This window comes from Antennarius striatus, chromosome 8 (assembly GCF_040054535.1).
Source record: "Antennarius striatus isolate MH-2024 chromosome 8, ASM4005453v1, whole genome shotgun sequence".
Lineage (NCBI taxonomy): Eukaryota > Metazoa > Chordata > Actinopteri > Lophiiformes > Antennariidae > Antennarius > Antennarius striatus.
The window spans coordinates 11,853,258-11,873,407 of NC_090783.1; the positions used below are offsets into that span (position 1 = coordinate 11,853,258).

The window sequence follows — 20,150 nt, forward strand, 5'->3', positions numbered from 1 at the left end:
AAGCAGTGATGCAATCCTCAGGCCACCAAACTGTAAAGCCTCGATATCCTGTCCATGAAAATCACAAACAAAATTGGTGATAAAGCGCAGCCCTGGCGAAGGCCAACAGCTACTCGGAACAAGTCCGACTTACTGCCGAGAACCCGAACGCAGCTCTCACTTTGGGTGTACAGGGATTGGATGGCCCTGAGGAGAGGCCCCCTCACCCCATACTCCCGCAGTACTTCCCACAGTATATCCCTGGGGACACGATCATATGCCTTCTCCAAGTCCACAAAACACATGTAGACTGGATGGGCATACTCCCAAGCCCCCTCTAGGATCCCCGTGAGAGTAAAAAGCTGGTCCGTTGTTCCACGACCAGGACGGAACCCACATTGTTCCTCCTCAATCTGAGGCTCGACAATCGGCTGGACCCTCCTTTCCAGCACCTTGGAGTAAACTTTCCCAGGGAGGCTGAGGAGTGTGATGCCCCTGTAATTGGCACACACCCTCTGGTCCCCCTTTTTAAAAAGAGAAACCACCACCCCAGTCTGCCACTCTTTCGGCACTGTCCCAGACTTCCACGCAATGTTAAAGAGGCGTGTCTTCCACGACAGCCCCTCAACACCCAGAGCCTTCAGCATTTCCGGGCGAATCTCATCAACACCCGGGGCTTTGCCACCGTGCAGTTGTTTAACTACCTCGGTGACTTCGCCCCGAGAGATTGACTCTGATCCCCCATCATCCTCCAGCTCTGCCTCTGCAACAGAGGACGGGTCAGTTGGGGTAGTTGGATTCAGGAGTTCCTCAAAGTGTTCCTTCCACCGACCGACAACCTCCTCAGTCGAGGTCAACAGTGTCCCATCTTTGCTGTATACAGCTTGGATGGTTCCCCGTTTCCCCCTCCTGAGGTGTCGGACAGTCCTCCAGAACAACTTTGGTGCCGTTCGATAGTCCTTCTCCATGGCCTCTCCGAACTCCTCCCACACCCTCTGTTTTGCCTCCATCACAGCCGAGGCTGCAGTCCTTTTGGCCTGTCGGTACCCTGCAACTGCTTCAGGAGTCCCCAGGGATCACATGCCCCTGAAGGCCTCCTTCTTCAGTCGGACGGCTTCCCTGACCACCGGGGTCCACCACGGTGTTCGAGGGTTACCGCCCCTTGAGGCACCCAAGACCTTGAGACCACAGCTCTCAGCTGCAGCATCAGCAATGGAAGTTTTGAACATCGACCATTCAGGTTCAATGCCCCCAGCCTCCACAGGGATGCACGAGAAGCTCCATTGGAGGTGTGAATTGAAGGCCTCACGGACAGAGTCCTCCTCCAGATGTTCCCAGTTCACCCGCACTACTCGTTTGGGCTTACCAGGTCTATCCAAAGGTTTCCTCCGCCAACGGACCCAACTCACCACCAGGTGGTGATCAGTTGATAGCTCTGCCCCTCTCTTCACCCGAGTGTCCAAAACACATGGTCGAAGATCAGATGATACGATCACAAGATCAATCATTGACCTCCGACCCAGGGTGCTCTGGTACCAGGTACACTTATGAGCATCCTTGTGTTCGAACATGGTGTTAGTTATGAACAATCCGTGACTAGCACAGAAGTCCAACAACATAACACCGCTCGGGTTCAGATCAGGGAGGCCATTCCTCCCAATCACGCCCCTCCAAGTGTCTCCATCATTGCCGACGTGTGCGTTGAAGTCCCCCAGGAGAACAATGGAGTCCCCTGCAGGGATCCCTTCAAGGACCCCATTTAGGGACCCCAAGAAGGTCGAATACTCTGAACTGATATTTGGTGCATATGCACAAACAACAGTCCGAGTTTCCCCCCCACAGCCTTAAGGCGTAGGGAAGCGACCCTCTCATCCACCGGGGTAAACTCCAACACAGCGGCGCTCAGCCGGGGGCTTGTGAGTATCCCCACACCCGCCCTGCACCTCATGCCTTACGCAACTCCGGAGTAAAACAAGGTCCAACCCCTATCCAGGAGTTTGGATCCAGAACCGAGGCTATGTGTGGAGGTAAGCCCCACCAGATCCAACTGGTAGCGCTCCACCTCAAACACAAGTTACGGCTCCTTCCCCGCCAGTGAGGTGACATTCCACGTCCCCAAAGCCAACTTCTGCCGCCCGGGTCTGGTCCGTCGTGACCCCCTGTCATCACTGCCACCCATATGGCAGCGCACCCGACCCCATCGGTCTGCCCTGCGGGTGGTGGGTCCACAGGGGTGGGAAGAATCCACGTTGCCTTTTCGGGCTGAGCCCGGCCGGGCCCCGTGGCAGACCTGGCCACCAGGCGCTCGCTGACGGGCCCTTTGTCCAGGCCTGGCTCCAGACATGGGCCCCGGGCTTCCTCCGGGCAGGGTCACATTTTTCCCTTTTCCGTTTTTCATGGGATCTTCTGAACGGTGTCCACACGACAGCATTTTTAAAAAAATCTCCGTCCACACGTAAACGCACCAGTGCGTTTTCGAAGACGGCTATAAGCATGCCAAACCATGTGGTGGCATTTATTGAGTCAAATTTTATCCAATAGGAATCCTCCGTGTTTTGTTGTCAGAACACACGAGCCCACACAACATGGCATCACTGTAAGTCCCGCTCTGTGTGGAATTTGAATGTTTTCCCTCTGTGTGGGTTCTCTCCGGGTTTGTCAGCTTCCTCCCACCTCCAAAAACAAGCACTACAGGCGCATTTCCCGTAGGTGTTAGTGTGTGCATGCATGCTTGTTTGTCTCTACGTGGCTCCACGGTGCACTTACTTCTCACCTGGAGTGTCCCCTGCCCCACGCCCCCAGTCAGCTTGGATAGGCTCCAGCAGCCCGTGACCAATGGCAGTGGATGTAGCGGGTATAGAAAATGAATGAATGAATGAATGAATGAACATGCAAAATGCATTAATGGAAATTGACTTTCAATGTATTTAAATAATACAAATATAAAAATATATAACCTTGAAAAAAAGATAAGTGCTTGAAATTTGCAAAATAAAAATAACAAATAAGAGCAAAATAATAAAAGAGCGGTAACCCTTCTGAAGGTACAATGTATATGGACACTCTGTACTTCTTTTACTTCAATCAGTTTTGCCGCACTATAAGGGTGACAAATCTAGAAATTACATTTTTATGTTCAGCTTTCTCATGCATGTCTTTCTCTCCATGGACATCAGAGACAGATATTGAAGTCTGGTTTGACCCATGGTCCTTCTCAGTCAGGTAAGGAGCCAATGCAAGGCATGAAAAGACCACTCACAGCTGCAGCTGCTCACTAGTACTACGGCAACCTGAATAACAGCTTTCAATGAAGAGAACATCTCATAATCTAGGAAATTGTACACTGTCAATGTGTCTTGAATGGCACCAGCCTCACTCATGCAGTTCAGAAAGTTGTACGCAACCATAACTTCCTCTGATTAAAGGTCAATACAGTGCCAGTGCAGACAAAGGAGGCTCAGACAAGAACTGGTCTGAGGTTTGACTGCATGCTTGAATTGCATTAAATAAGTCCTGATTCATACCACAAGAATGATTCTCCAGTTCAAAGATCATTCTGTCCAAGGAAGGAAGCAACAATTTCATTTTGAATTCCTCTGACTAAGAAGAACAACAGACATCAATACCTGCCCCACAAATTGACTCAACAACAAATCCAATCACATTCCTTGTCTACCGCCTCTGTTTAGATGAAGGTTTCCAGACTCTTATCTAGTTTGCCTTACAAAATGCTTTTACTCTTTTGTGAAGACTTGCAGCAATGGTATCATTGCGTTTCTGCTTTTTATTATACTGAGTTTTGCCTCTAGTCCTGCTACTGTAGGTATTTTGACAGCAGAGAGTCACTTTTAGCAGGAGAATTGTCAAGCACTGCAGTCACTGAATCAAGTTGGCATGCCAAATGTGTGTTTGACAACGGCATAAGTTCACTTTGCGTAAATTCTAAAATTGTGAGTGTCCATAAACTTATGATAGTTCACGAGAAACGCTGAAGAATGGTCACTTTCCAGCATGCTGAGGGCTCTGTGGCTTCAGAAACAGCTCTAGGTGTGTGACATAGGATGATATTCAACTCATGCGCATAGCACGGCACATATATTGCCTCGGGCCAGTGCTTTTGAAAATGGGCTGCCAAAGTCCGACATGCATCCCTTACTTCCGCTGTCCACCGTCAGGGGTTACCGCTGCGACAGGCACCAGAGACCTTGCAACCACAGCTTTGAGCAGCCGCTTCAACAATGGAGTTGGAGAACATGGTCCACTCTGAATCAATGTCCCCAGCCTCCTGCGGGATCTGAGAGAAGCTCTCTCTGAGGTGGGAGTTGAAGACCTCACTGACAGAGGATTCTGCCAGACACTCCCAACCGACTCTCAAAACATGATTGGGCCTGCCGAGTCTGTTTGGCCCCCTTTTCTGCCAGCGCATCCAGCTCACGACCAGGTGTTGATTGGTTGACAGTTTAGCCCCTCTCTTCACCCGAGTGTTACCCATATGCAGTCAGAGATCTGATGACACGACAACGAAGTCGATTATTGATCTCCAGCCTAGGGTGTCCTGGTGCCATGCACTTATGGACATCCCTGAAGTTGAACAAGGTGTTTGTTATGGACAAACTGTGACTAGCACAGAAGTCCAATAACAGAACACCACTCATGTTCAGATCGGGGAGGCCATCTGAACACGATCACCCCTTTCCAGGTTTCACTGTCAATGCCCACTCTCGTTCACTGTGGTGAACTCCAACATATGACGGTTGAGCAGTGGGGCTATAAGCAGGCCAAAAACCGGCCAGCCGCTTCTCACTGTGGGCAACACCAGAAAAGTGGAGAGTCCAGCCCCTCTCAAGGGTTTGGGTTCTGGAGTCCAAGCTGCGGGTGGAGGTGAGCTCGACTATATCTAGTCGGTACCTCTCAACCTCCCTCACAAGCTCTAGCTCCTTTCCCCCAAGCGAGGTGACACTCCATGTCCTGAGAGCTAGAGTCTTTGTCTGGGAATTGGGTCGTCGAGCCCCATGCTGACGACCACCACCCAATCCACACTGCACCCATCCCCTACTGTTTCCTCGACGGGTGGTGAGTTCACCGGAGGTTGCGTCCATGTCGTCCCTTCGGGCTAAGCCCGGCCGGGCCCTGTGGGCAGAAGCACGACCACCAGGTGCTCGCATACGAGCCCCAACCCCGGGCAGCAGGGTGGGGCTCCGGTTCGCCACACTGGGTGACGTCATGGTCCTTGTTGGAAAATGCAGGTAGGCTTGTCAAATTATGAAATACACCAATTTCAGAGGCAATGGATTTTACTCCAAAGCTATTTGTATCAGATCTACCAGCTTTACTTTTATATAGCAGACGTCTTTTCTTCTGTCTCTCGTTGTTGCTAACTCTGCTATCTCTCTCAAACTCGTATTGGATAAACACTCATTAACTCTCACTGATTCCTTCAAAATGCCAAAAGGAAGAGAGAAATCTGAGGAGTCTGAGAATAAACATGTGAAAAAAAACCCTGGAGCGGGTGGTCTCTGGGTTGGAGGCGCTAACCCGCACTGTGGACAAGCACAGGAGTGACTTCAATAAGCTCAACAGTGAACTTGATAAGAGGCTGGAAGAAAAGCTGATACCGTTAATTAACCGCCTGCAAAAAGTGGAGGATGACATGGGAAAAATGCAGAAAGGCGTAGAGCAAGGACAACAAAGAATGGAGGAATTTGAACAAAGCATTCGAATAAATGATGTGATCATCAGCGGCATCAAACTTAAGCCAAGAAATTATGCTCATGCCGTGACCAGAGGAGTGGAAACAGAACACAGCACTGATTATGAGTCGGTGGAACAACAGGTGATTACTCAACTGAGGAACCTGGAGATTAACATCGAGCCGGACCAGATTTAGACATGTCACCCACTACCGTCTGGAGGTAGGAGACCACCTGCAGTGCTGATAAAGTTCTACAACCGCAAGTTCAAAATTGCTCTTCTGAAACAAGGCCCTAAACTGAGAGGAAAAGACATCTACTTCAACGAGAACCTCTCCAAAAAGAATGCTGATATCGCTAAACGTGCTTGACAGCTGAAGAAGAATGAGCTGATTGAAAGCACCTGGATCAACAACTGCAAGATCTTCATCAAAACAAAGGGGCTTTATCCGGAGCAGATGAAAACAATGGTGATCAAAAATGTGGAGGAAATGGAGAAAATCAACCAATAAGGTATGACCAAAGAGAAAACCTCTGTAACTTCAACACAGCCGAGCGCAACCATCTCTGCACTATCTGAAGAAATGAAAGATCTGATACAGAGAACCGCTGATCAAGATAATCTGGAATTGAAAACCGATCACTTTGTGGATTATACCCTGTCTGACCCAAATGGAATTATTGGCCCGGATAACAATTTTTACAAAGACACGATGAGAAAGAATGGATATCACGTCCAGGAGCAATTCAACAAAAAGTTTAAACTGGATGGTAAGCTTTCACTAATTCACTTCAACAGTAGGAGTCTATACACCAATTTTGGACGCATTAAAGATTACCTAAACCAGTTCGATAATCCATTTAAAATCATCGCTGTGACGGAAACTTGGATTAATGAAAACAAAGGCATGGATTTCTATTTGGAGGGATACAACATGACTTGTGTGAACAGGAGGAACAAAGGGGGGGGGGGGGTTGCCCTGTTTATTGAAAATAATATTAAATTTGAGACTCTAAAAAATATGTCGATAACTGTTGATAATATAATGGAATGTGTAACTGGAAGTGTTTGTGAAAAAGGTAAAAATATTGTTGTAAGTTGTGTCTACAGAGCACCTGATTCTAAAATAGAAGATTTTACTAAATGTGTGGGAAATTTACTCTCGAAAATCAATCACAAACATGTGTTTTTATGTGGTGATATCAACATTGATCTGTTAAACCCCAACAAAAACGGACAAACTGAAAGCTTCACTAATACGATGTACACATTCGGTTTACAGCCTTTAATCACTACACCAAGTAGAATAACGACTCATAGTGCCACCCTGATTGATAAAATTTTCACCAATGTTATGCTTAATGAGACTATGAGCGGTCTGCTGATCAATGACATAAGTGATCACCTCCCAATACTTACCAATTATGACTGGAAACAAACTGTGTGTGGGGAACAGGTCCAAACATTCTACAAGAGAGTCAAGACTGAAGAAAGAATGAATGCACTAAGAAATGACCTATTAGCTCAAAACTGTTCTGATGTTTACACTGCTGAGGATGTTAACACTGCATATGACTATCGCACTGATAGAAGAATTGTACAGTTTGCATTGTCCAACGAAGAAAATTTATCTAAACAAAAAAGGTGTTAGGAAACCATGGATGACTAAGTCATTGATCAATGCCTGTCGGAAAAAGAATACACTATATAAAAAGTTTGTTGAACAAAGAACAGAACAAGCAGAAGCCAAATACAAAAAATATAGAAATAAATTAAATGTCATAATACAAACATGTCAGTCAGTCAGTCATTTTCATATTACCACCGCTACATCCGCCACAGCGGGTCACGGGGAGCTGGAGCCTATCCCAGTGGCATAGGGCGTGAGGCGGGGGACACTCCGGACACGATGCCAGTGCACCGCGGAGCCACACACAAAGACATACAACCACTCACACACACACACTCACTCCTACGGGCAATTTGGGACCGGTCATACAAACATGTAAGAAAGAATATTATAGTAATCTGCTTGCAGAAAATAAAAATTACACTAAAAAATTATGGGACATAATCAATAATGTTATAAAAGAAAGTAAGGCCAAATCGTCCTATCCAGAATACTTTAATATTAAAAATACAAAATTAGAGGGCATGGATAAAGTAGCAAATAAATTTAATGAATTCCTTGTGGGTGTTGGACCTGAGCTGGCAGAAAACATTCCTGTCTCACACTTGCTCTGGGATTATTTTTACAACATTGGAGGAAGGAACCCAAACTCAATGTTTCTAGCGCCAGTGAAGGACACAGAGATGAGACACCTGGTCAGCCAATACGTAGCTAAAACTTGTACTGATGTGAATGGATTTGATATGAAGCTAATTAAGGACATACTGGATGGAATTCTGCAACCATTGACACACATATGTAAACTGTCATTTCAAACTGGGGTGTTTCCTGACAAAATGAAGATTGCAAAAGTGGTTCCGATATATAAAAATGGGGATGCTTGTGAATTTACAAACTACAGACTTGTTTCAATACTACCACAGTTATCAAAAATCCTAGACAAGCTGCTCAATAACAGACTGGACAAATTCATAACAAAGCACAATCTCCTTGACTGAAGTCAGTACGGCTTCAGGAAGGATCATTCCACTGCCTTAGCGCTGACAGAAACAATAGAACTCATTATTGATGCCATGGATCAAAAGTTGTACTCCATAGGAATCTTTATTGACCTTAAAAAAGCTTTTGACACAATTGATCATAAAATTTTAATTGAGAAACTAGAACGATCTGGATTTAGGGGTACAGTGGTAAATTGGATAAAGAGTTATTTACATGAGAAGTCTCAATATGCCACTCTGGGCGAGAGGACTTCAAAAACATTAGACATTGTGTGTGGGGTGCCACAGGGGTCAGTGTTGGGTCCAAAATTATTTACACTTTATATAAATGATTTATGTAAGGTTTCAAAGGTACTTAAAATGATACTCTTTGCGGATGATACAACCATCCTTTGCAAAGGAAATGATATAAATAAACTAACTCAAACAGTAAACAAGGAATTAGCCAAGATGCAATTATGGTTTGATATAAACAAATTAGGAGGGCGGCAGTGGCTCAGTGGTCAAGTGGGCGGTAAAGCGGGTCGTCCTATGATTTAAGATCGGCGGTTCGATTCCCGCTCCCGCCCCCCCAAAAATACCCGGAGGTGAGCTAACAGTGTGAGGTGTCAGCTCATCTCCGGAGCACTGCCGAGGCACCCTTGAGCAAGGTGCCGTCCCCTTTACAAATTGCTCATTTGAGGCGCACCAAGAAGGAGCTGCCTGCCACTCTACCTCCCCTGCATGCCTACAGGCCCCTTTGTGTGTGTGTGTGATACAGGGGCCTGTACTCACAAATATGTATGCATGCGTTTGTAATCAGTAGCTAGAGTGTGCTTTCTTAATTTTCCTTCGGGGATCAAACCAGTACATAAAATTGAAAATTAAATTAAATTAAAATTATCCTTGAATCTAACTAAAACTAAGTATATGTTATTTTGGAAGAAAAGTTGCAAACACAAAATCAATATTAAGGTGAATGATGTAGATATTTAAAGGGTTAATGAATTTAAAATGCTAGGAGTGATTATTGATGAGATGCTAAATTGGAAACCTCATTTAAGACAACTGCAAATTAAGTTAGCTAGAAGTGTATCCATACTCTGGAAAACTCAAAAACGATTAAATCAGAAGGCACTCCATATAATATATTGTGCACTAATCTTGCCCTATCTGAACTACTGTGCTGAAGTCTGGGGAAACACGTTCAAAAGTGGCTTGCAACCTTTATTCCTGACCCAGAAAAGATCCTTGAGAATTATTCACAATGAACATTATAGAGCTCACACAAACCACTTATTTATTAAATCAAAACTACTGAAAATACATGACATCATCAGCTATAAAACTGTGCAACTTATGTATAAAGCAGCCAATAACAATTTACCTCAAAACATACAATCACAAATACAGATTAATGAATCCAGTTACCAACTAAGAGAAAACAGAACATTTGTACAGAAAAAAGCAAGAACAACATTAAAAACATTTTCATTATCGTTCACTGGTGTCAAACACTGGAATAAACTGGATAATGAAATTAGGAGTATGGGGACTCTAACTACCTTTAAAAAAGCATTTTAAAACACGATTATGCAAGGTTATAAATCTGACGTGAATGATGGTTAAAGGACTGCACTGTTATGACGAATTAAACTTCTTGTTGTCAATCCTGTGAAACAAATGTCACTGTAACCTTTGTGCAGTAACTGAGTATATGCAAATGTTATGACTGCTACGAAGGTGGAAAGGAAAGGAATGCTGAGTAAACAAGGACACTACTGACCAGAAACAACCCTTGAAAGGAATAACAAAATGAACATTAACAAAATTTGGACTCTTCTCAAGAATTGACAAAGAGGTGTGTAAAGATGCATGCTTATGGACTAAATAGACGGATTAAAACAACAATGTACCAGAATAAAATAATTGAAATTGATTTGTGACATGCAATGTATGAATTGGTTGACAATGTGCTGTAATGAGAGAGATGTTGATGATTTAGGGGACGGGAACCCTACAAGCCAATGGCTTCTACCCGTCAACCCTTTTTTTTCTTTTCGGATGTTGTTTCTGATGTCTCAACACTGATGAAAGTAAAATCTGTTGTACTAACATGTCTGGAAAGAAGAAAATAAACGGAATAAATAAATAAATACACTGTCTGCACATTGCATACATTTCGAGGGAAGGCTCAAATCATTTTTGAGCCACCTGAGTGCTGTATTTTTGTTGGTAAAATATTACATTTCAAACATGTATGGTTTTCACTTTTTCTTGTATTTTAAAAACAAACTTTGAGTAAAATCTAAAAATCAGCAACCTCAATATATTTTTTTGGGGGGGGGGCTATGAATCAATTTTGGGGTACTTCGAAGGATAAGATTTATATAGAACTTATCCTGCAAATCACTATTATATAAAATGTAAGAAAAAACAATGACTTTTGCTCTACTGGAAAAAGTTACTGGTTTGGTTTTTTTAATGTTGTTGGGTTTTTTTTTCCAAAAAGAGTAGTAACAAAATGAAGGAAGTATTTATAACTAGCTTGGGGATTTTTATTAGAAAAATGTCAAATTTACAAATACCTTACATATTTAATCCAACCCAAACATTGGAGGGATAACATTAAGAATGTAAACATGGTTAAGCTTTAGGTTATATCTGGGACAAAGGCAAATATCTGGACGTGGATTTGAGTATGAACCGTCTGTCAAAATTCAATTAATGAGCTGGTTGAAAACATTTAATGTCTGAGTTTGTTGACAAAATATTGTAATGAAAGAGATGTTTGTTAATTCTGGGCGACGGGAATTTCACAAGCCTATTGGCTTCTACCTGTCAGCCCTTGTTTTTTGGATGTTGTTGATGTAAATGTGATGAAGGAACGAAATCTGTTGTATTAACATGCTCTAAAAAAATACACCAAATAAATAAATTAAATGAAAATTACAAGGATTGGTTTTATTTAATGTGAACTACAGCTTGAATCTCCATCTCAGTATGGGATGTGTACAAAACAGAATGGGTAACAATAGAAACATACAGTATATCAAACAATCTTAAACAATCTTATGTAATGAGATTGTAAAACCCAGAATTTTCCTTGAGTTTCAATATCAGTATTCAACCAGAGAATACATTTATTGATTTTAGAAGTTTGGGTTGACATTACTTACATAAATATATTATAAAAGCATCAGCAATACAAGTATTGTATATACAAATACAGTGCAAAATAATACAGTATTGAACATACATAACACATAAAATAAATTGAAACAATATTATGTCATAATATAGGTTGAATATTTACAAAGAAACAATCTTCTCTTCTTAAACAAATAAATGAGGCAATATTTTGATTCTTTTAAAAATGTAAGTACATAAATTATAAAATACCACAGCTTAAGTCAAATAAATACTTCTAAAAAAATACGAAATTTAAAAGAAATATTCAATACCACCTATGGAAACATCAGTGGTTTGAAACTATATGAGGTTGGAGAAAAAGTATGTTGAACCTTTAAGGTCATTTTCATCTGGAACGTCAAGGTCCATATAAAGTCCAGGGCGTCCAAGTGTATTATGTTTATTGTTTGAGGTCGTTGTATTTTGTTCTTGAGTGGGGAAAACAGTGACGTAGTATCCATCTGTACTGTTAGATATCTTTGATTTCCCATCATTAGAAAGATTTGGCAAACTGGCATTAGGTAGAATTTGAGTTGTTTTAAGAGCCTTTGCATGAATGTCAAAATTACTAGTTGGTATTCCTATATTATACCTGGAGTCTGTCATGTCAATTTTAACACCTGACGGGGAGCTCACATGTCCACTATTTTGTAATATCTGGAGGTCCTGTTTTGAACCTCTGGCTCTAAGTACATGATCCTTTCCTGTGAAATCATCTACATTGAGGTCTGAGCGGTTCAAATCAATATGGTGGCCAAAATTAGCATTTCTCTGAGGACAGCTGGACCTTACTTTCATCCTGGATGGCTTTTTATCAGTGTAAGGAAGTCTGACATCTTTATCTACATCCAGAGTAGGCATTTTCATATTTGCTTCTGCGATATCTGACCTGGGATCCTTATAAGGGCTTAAATTTAGTGAAGAATCATCAACATTGAGATCTGGATTTTTGAAATTAAGTGGTGAATTTGGCATCGCTGCTTTTGGATTGGTGAGGTCAATGATTGGATCACTCACATTAAGACCGGTCACATTGCCCCTCATCTGTGGGGGTTTCATGTTCAGTTTAGCATTTGGAGGAGAAATATCTGTATTTGCTGATCTGATAGAGGTACCAAAATCAATATCAGATCCTTCTCTATTTGGAACTGGGGCTCCAAATTGAGGGAGCTTTAAAGAAGGAAGTTTAAACTTTCTGTCAGCAAAATTGTGATCCAACAGAGGATCTTGGATTTTGCCTGAGAGAACATTTACTTCAAAGTCGTTTGCTTCTCCTTTAACTTGAGGGGTAATAAATTTTGTGTCAGGTATATTCCCATTTCTCTCAACATTGGGGCCTTTTGGCATCTTAATTTTGTACTTTTTAATGCTGGCTTCAGGCAAGCCAATACTGACATCTGGAGTGTTCATATTAACCATAGGAGCTTTGAGGTCTGCATTTGGGCTGCATGACATATCAAAGTCAGGTTTATCAACCTTTGGGGCATCTAAATCCAGCCTGGGGCTCTTTAGATCAACTTTTGTCTGGTTTATGTCTGGTGCCTTTATTCCACCACTGAATTTAGGACCAGAGATATCCAAGTTTGTTGATTTTAGGCCAAAGTCAGGCCCATCAAACTTTGGATCAGAAATACTAAAATCAGGCATGTCAAAATTGGGCTTTTTGAATTTTCCTAATGAACCACCAACATCAATATCAAAGTCACGTTTAAGGCCAGTGGGGTTGACGGTGGGTGTATTTAAATCAACATTCAGTCCATTTCGGTCCAAGTTTCCATTAATTGCAGGCCTTTTTAGGCTAAATTTGGGCATTTTCAATTTTGGCATGCTAAGCTTTGCTTTGGGTGAACCAGTGTTAACATCTGGAATATCCACATTTAATTTAGAATTTTCAAGGCCTGCTTTTGGTAAGTCTAAGTCAGAGGTATTAATTCCACCATTAATATTGGGATTTTTCAGACTTAAGTCTGGTGATTTCATTTCTGGGTTTATGTTCATATTTGGTTCTTTTGGTAATGTACCAAAAAGACTAAATTTCTGAGATTTTCCAAGGGGATATCTAACATTCCAATCTGGGCCAGGGACCTCGGCATTTATTCCACTGAGATTAGGATTGGAAATATCTATTTTTGATGATTTAAGTTTTAAGTTAGGGCCATTTAACTCTGGACCAGAAAGGCCGAAATCAGGCAGACTGAAGCCTGTTTTCTTTAAATTTACTGATGAATTGGAAATTCCAATATCCGATGTTTGTAAATCAGCTTTGGGACCTTTCCAATTGTCACTGTGTACATTTAAAGCAGCATATGGACCGTTTACACTTCCATGAATCTGAGGTCCTTTTAGTTGGCTTTGATGACCAAATTTAGGCATCTTAATTTTGGGCATCTTCAATTTTGATTTAGGTGAACCAATATTAACTTGTGGAGCAATCACATCTAACTGTGGAGCTTTAAGGTCAACTTTTGGTAAGTCAAGATCAGGAGATTCAATTCCACCCTTTGGTGATTTCGAATTAAATTCTGTTGACTTAAGGTCTGAGGTTAGGTCCACATTTGGCCCCTTTGGTAGTGTTCCTGAAAGATTGACTTTAGGGATTTTCAGTTTACCAGAGGACGCATTAATATCCAAGTCTGGATTGTTAAATTCTGGCTTAATCAGTTTACCTGTTTTGAAGTCAAAGTCTGGGGTACTGAGATCCAGTTTGGGATTCTTGAGATTAACTTTAGGCATATCAATGTCTGGTGACTTTATACCACCATTGAGATTGGGACCAGCAATATCAAGGCTAGGGGATTTAAGGTCTAGGTTAGGGCTACTAAACTTTGGTCTAGAAAACTCCACTTCAGGCAGGGTTATGTTTGGCATCTTGAATTTTCCTGCGGATCCATCAATATCAGCATCTGGAATGTCTAAATCAGCTTTAGGAGCCTTGAAATTCATATTTGGTGAATCAAGGCTCATGTCTAGACCATCAAAACTACCATTAATCTCAGGTCCTTTCAAGCTAGGAAGACCAAATTTAGGCATCTTAAGTTTATGCATCTTTAATTTTGATTTAGGTGAACCAATATTAACTTTGGGAGCATTCACATCAAACTTTGGAGCTTTCAGATTCATTGTTGGGTCATCAAAGTCATGGGATTTAATTCCACCTTTTATCTTTGGGGCTTTCAGTGTCAAATCTGGTGACTCAAGACCTGAGTTCAGGTCCAAGTTTGGGCCTTTTGGTAATGTTTCTGAAAGTTTTAATTGAGGCATTTTCCATTCACCTGAGGGAGGACTAACATCCCAGTTTGGTGTGTGAAGTTCTGGTTTCACTAGCTTACCTGATGGCTTCTTTAAGTTAAATTCTGGGCCATTAAGGTCCAGTTTGGGCTTTTTGAGATCAACCTTTGGTATATCTATGTCTGGTGCATTTATTCCACCCCTGAGATTGGGACCAGAGATATCAAGGCCAGGCGATTTAAGGTCGAGGTTAGGGCTACCTAATTTAGGTCCAGAATTCCCCACGTTGGGTAGGGTTATATCTGGAATGTTAAAATTTCCCCCAATTCCAGTGACGTTGCCATCTGAAATTTCTGAATCAGGTTTCAAACCTTTGACATTGACATTTGGTGCATTGAGGTTCATGTCTGGACCATCTAAACTTTCACTGATCTCAGGTCCTTTCAAGATAGGAAGACCAAATTTCGGCATTTTTAGTTTGGGCATCTTTAATTTGGATTTAGGTGAACCAATATTCACATCTAACTTTGGAGATTTCAGATTCATTTTTGGGTCATCAAAGTCAAGGGTTTTAATACTATCCTTTATCTTTGGGGCTTTCAATGCCAAATCTGGTGACTTAAGATCTGTGTTCAGGTCCAAGTTTGGGCCTTTTGGGAATGTTCCCGAAAGTTTTAATTGAGGTGTTTTCAATTCACCTGAGAGAGGACTAACATCCCAGTTTGGTGCATGAAATTCTGGCTTCATTAGTTTACCCGATGGCTTTTTAAAGTTAAATTCTTGGGTATTGAGGTCCAGTTTGGGATTTTTTAGATCAACTTTGGGTATATCTATGTCTGGTGCATTTATACCACCCCTGAGATTGGGACCAGAGATATCAAGGCCAGGCGATTTAAGGTCGAGGTTAGGGCTACCTAATTTAGGTCCAGAATTCCCCACGTTGGGTAGGGTTATATCTGGAATGTTAAAATTTCCCCCAATTCCAGTGACGTTGCCATCTGAAATTTCTAAATCAGGTTTCAAACCTTTGACATTGACATTTGGTGCATTGAGGTTCATGTCTGGACCATCTAAACTTTCACTGATCTCAGGTCCTTTCAAGCTAGGAAGACCAAATTTCGGCATTTTTAGTTTGGGCATCTTTAATTTGGATTTAGGTGAACCAATATTCACATCTAACTTTGGAGATTTCAGATTCATTTTTGGGTCATCAAAGTCAAGGGTTTTAATACTATCCTTTATCTTTGGGGCTTTCAATGCCAAATCTGGTGACTTAAGATCTGTGTTCAGGTCCAAGTTTGGGCCTTTTGGGAATGTTCCCGAAAGTTTTAATTGAGGTGTTTTCAATTCACCTGAGAGAGGACTAACATCCCAGTTTGGTGCATGAAATTCTGGCTTCATTAGTTTACCTGATGGCTTTTTAAAGTTAAATTCTTGGGTATTGAGGTCCAGTTTGGGATTTTTTAGATCAACTTTGGGTATATCTATGTCTGGTGCATTTATACCACCACTGAGATTGGGACCAGAGATATCAAGGCCAGGCGATTTAAGGTCGAGGTTAGGGCCACCTAATTTAGGTCCAGAATTCCCCACGTTGGGTAGGGTTATGTCTGGGATCTTAAAAATTCCCCCAGATCCAGCAACATTGGAATCTGGAATTTCTAAATCAGGTTTAGAACCATTGAAATTGACATTTGGTGCATTGAGGTTCATGTCTGGACCATAAAAACTGCCACTGATCTCAGGTGCTTTTGAGTTAGGATGACCAAATTTCGGCATCTTAAGTTTGTGCATCTTTAATTTTGATTTAGGTGAATCAATATTCACATCAAACTTTGGAGCTTTCAGATTCATTGTTGGGTCATCAAAGTCATGGGATTTAATTCCACCCTTTATCTTTGGGGCTTTCAGTGTCAAATCTGGTGACTCAAGACCTGAGTTCAGGTCCCAGTTTGGGCCTTTTGGGAATGTTCCTGAAAGTTTTAATTGAGGCCTTTTCAATTCACCTGAGGGAGGACTAACATCCCAGTTTGGTGCATGAAGTTCTGGTTTCATTAGTTTATCTGATGGCTTTTTAAAGTTAAATTCTGGGGTGTTAAGATCCAGTTTGGGATTTTTTAGATCAACTTTGGGTATATCTATGTCTCGTGCATTTATACCACCACTGAGACTGGGACCAGAGACATCAAGGTCAGGCGATCTAAGGTCTAGGTTAGGGCCACCTAATTTAGGTCCAGAAAGCCTCAAGTCTGGCATCTTAAGTGATATCCCAGGTCCAGCGACGTTGGCAATAGGAATGTCTAAATCTGGATTTGAACCGTTGAAATTGACATTTGGTGCATTAAAGTTTATGTCTGGACCATCAGAACTGCCATTGATGTCTTTCGAGCTCGGAAGGCTAAATTTAGGTATCTTTAGTTTGGGCATCTTTAATTTTGCTTTAGGTGAAGCTATATTCACTTTGGGAGCATTCACATCTAACTTTGGAGCTTTCAGACTCATTTTTGGAATATCAACGCCAGGAGGTTCAAGTCCACCCTTTATATTTGGGGCATTTAAAATCAAATCTGGTTGGACATCTGGTGCCACCGGCTGTATATCTGGCCCCACTAAATCGCCATTTAAAACTAAATCTTGGATATGTGGTAAATCAAATTTTGGCATTATAAATTTAGGAGCCTTGTATTTTCCTCCTTGAACTTTACTGTCAGCAGATGAAATGTCAGTAGCTAAATTTGGTCCTTTTAGTTTGGCTTCTTGCAGTATTTGGTCAGGTGCTTTTACACAAGCTCCATTTTTTACTGTCATATCTGTTTTGGGCCAAGTGAGTTTACCAGGTGGTGCATCCACATCCAAATATGTAGATCTAAAATCCATTTTTGATTTCTTAAGTTGCACTTTGAGTTCCTGTGAGGTAATGTCAATATCCAGCCCACTTAAACTAGGTTGTGGTACACTGATACCTGGCTTTTCTCGGTCTAAGTCAGAGGATTTCCCAGAAGGGTTAACCTCTGGGGATTCTGCATAACTAGAAAGGTCATCGACATTGAGATCTGGGTTTTTAAGTCCTTGGGAAAACTTAATTTTGGATTCACCTGAAAGAACATCTGGGATGCCTTCATCTTGTGTCTTGACCTTATATTCTGGACCAATAAAAGTGTCCTCAGAGAAACCTGAGTTTGGCAGCTTTAATTTTGGCACATTCTTGTTAAGGTTTATCCCCATGTCAGGGGTCCTAACATCTGAACCTTTTAAATTCAAACCTACTTCCTGAGCACCTAACTTTTCATTAACTTGCAGCCCAATATGAGGTCTGTCAAGATTTGGCATTGACAAGTCAGCAACAGGGCTATCAGTGTTTTGCGGTTGTACTCCAGCAGCACTGTTGACATTTGAATCCTCTTGTAACATTGTAGATGAATGAAAGTCTGGAGTGTCAAGCTGTGGACTTCTGACATTGACTTTCATTCTTGGCACCTGAGCTCGAGAAAGAGCTCTCCCAATTGAACCAAGACTCAGTGGAGGAAGGTTCAGATTTGTGCCATAATTTAATTCTCCAGTATCCTTACATTGTGAATCACTGTTAACATCTCTGCTCAGTTTCTTTGTTTTCAGTCCAAAATCAACACCAAGGCGGGGCAACTCTGTGTTGTGGTTTAGGTTGACTTTGGATGAGGCTGGTACAGTTGGTTTAGCGGTAACATCCTTATCTACAGAGGACTCTTCACCATTTCTCATAAACCTCTTGATTTTGGCATTGTAGAACTTGTTGTAGGAATCCTGCAGCATCTAAAAATATAAACCACAATGTTGTAACTGTAATATTAATGTTTCATATACATTATTGTCTAAAAAATCAGATGGCATTCTTTAATCATGATCAGTGTTTGAGGGCCCTACTGTATATCATGTAAATGTATAATGCATATACTGTCTCAGAGGTTGGGTAAATTGATATGTAGATATATACTTTTTTATCATTCATTCATTAATATTAATGTACCGCCGCTGTATCCGCCGTGGTGGGTCACAGGGAGCTGGAGCCTATCCCAGCTGACATAGGGTGTGAGGCGGGGGACACTCCGGGCACAACACCAGTGCACCGCAGACTTTTTTTAATCAATTATTATATATTGGTCTTTAGTGCTAAAGCTATAAAACATGGCTATAGAATATAGCAATTCTAATACGACACCTCTCGTTTCAAATTGGTCATCAAGGAAACAAACCCAATGCCTATGTACTTGTGCAAAATAAGTTTACTTCAAACACTATGTAATCTAAAACTGTTGTTGTTTTCCTTACTGTATGTATAACCATTAGAGCACATTAACTACGAAACTGTTTAGTTCCTGTCCTGACATGAATTTGTAAAAGGATCACCTGTCTATTAGAGTCACATTCCATTTGTCATTTTAGTGGTCCTAGCCAGGTCTGAATGCAAAACTCTTGCTTTGTTCAAATATGGATTAAACTTTTACATCAGAATATTTTCACAGTCGCAGATCACTGTTGTATTAGGGTAAAATTCACAAATTTCTTTTCATACTTAGCACTATCAATGTTTCACTTACTGTCTCAGGATTCTTAATGTACTGATCCAGATTTCCAATGCTTTTGCTTCGTTTGTCCCTCGTAACGACTTCAATTTTATCATCAAATGGTTCCATTAACTTAAGCACTTGCAGCACCTCGTCCTTTGATAGATGACCAAAATTGATTGTTGCCCCCAAAACTTCATCCCCTATAAAAAACAATATATATGAGTATTAAATCAATAACTTCTACAACATTGTCACAGTAAACAGATCAAAGGTTTACTGTGGTTATGCATTATATACAAAAACATATTTAAGATTTAAAAAAACCTTATGTAAGGGCATTGCTTTTTGTTAAAAAGAATCACAAAAAGAAAACAGTTGACTAACAAATCAAACCACAGGTTTTATGCAGGCTTTATAGATAGATAGATAGATAGATAGATAGATAGATAGATAGATAGATAGATAGATAGATAGATAGATAGATAGATAGATAGATAGATAGATAGATAGATAGATAGATAGATAGATAGATAGATAGATAGATAGATAGATAGATAGATAGAGATACTTTAATAATCCCGGAGGAAATTGTACATATCCCCACTGCTCAGGCATTACATAGCAAATAAATACCTTCTTTTAGTCCCTGACTGGCTGAGATGCTGGTATTGATACTGGATACAACCAGTGCCCCATCTTCCGACTGCTCCAGGGTCAAGGCCTCAGAGAGACTCCTTCCTCTACGGTGTGACGGCTGCAAGCAAAATCATTTTGTAAAGTGTTTAAAACAGAAGCACATCTCAACAGTAAGATATTTCAACACAAAAAGATAGCAAACTTTCACACCATGATACTTGTGTTCCTGTGGACAATGCAGTTGAAGAATCCCGTTTCAATTAATCTGTA

The 20,150-nt window shown here is 41.3% G+C and overlaps 1 protein-coding gene across 1 annotated transcript in view; it reads right to left on the bottom strand.

Moving 5' to 3' along the window:
- Positions 1 to 9,570: 9,570 nt before the first annotated feature.
- Positions 9,571 to 20,150, bottom strand: part of abcc10 (ATP-binding cassette, sub-family C (CFTR/MRP), member 10) — a 40,935-nt gene continuing 30,355 nt past the window's right edge. Inside the window, exons 24-27 of the transcript XR_011036892.1 lie at positions 20,091 to 20,145; positions 19,878 to 19,998; positions 19,275 to 19,444; positions 9,571 to 18,489 (exon numbers count right to left, since the gene is read on the bottom strand). The gene's annotated coding sequence lies outside the window, so the exon portion shown is untranslated. The remainder of the gene's footprint in view (positions 18,490 to 19,274; positions 19,445 to 19,877; positions 19,999 to 20,090; positions 20,146 to 20,150) is intronic.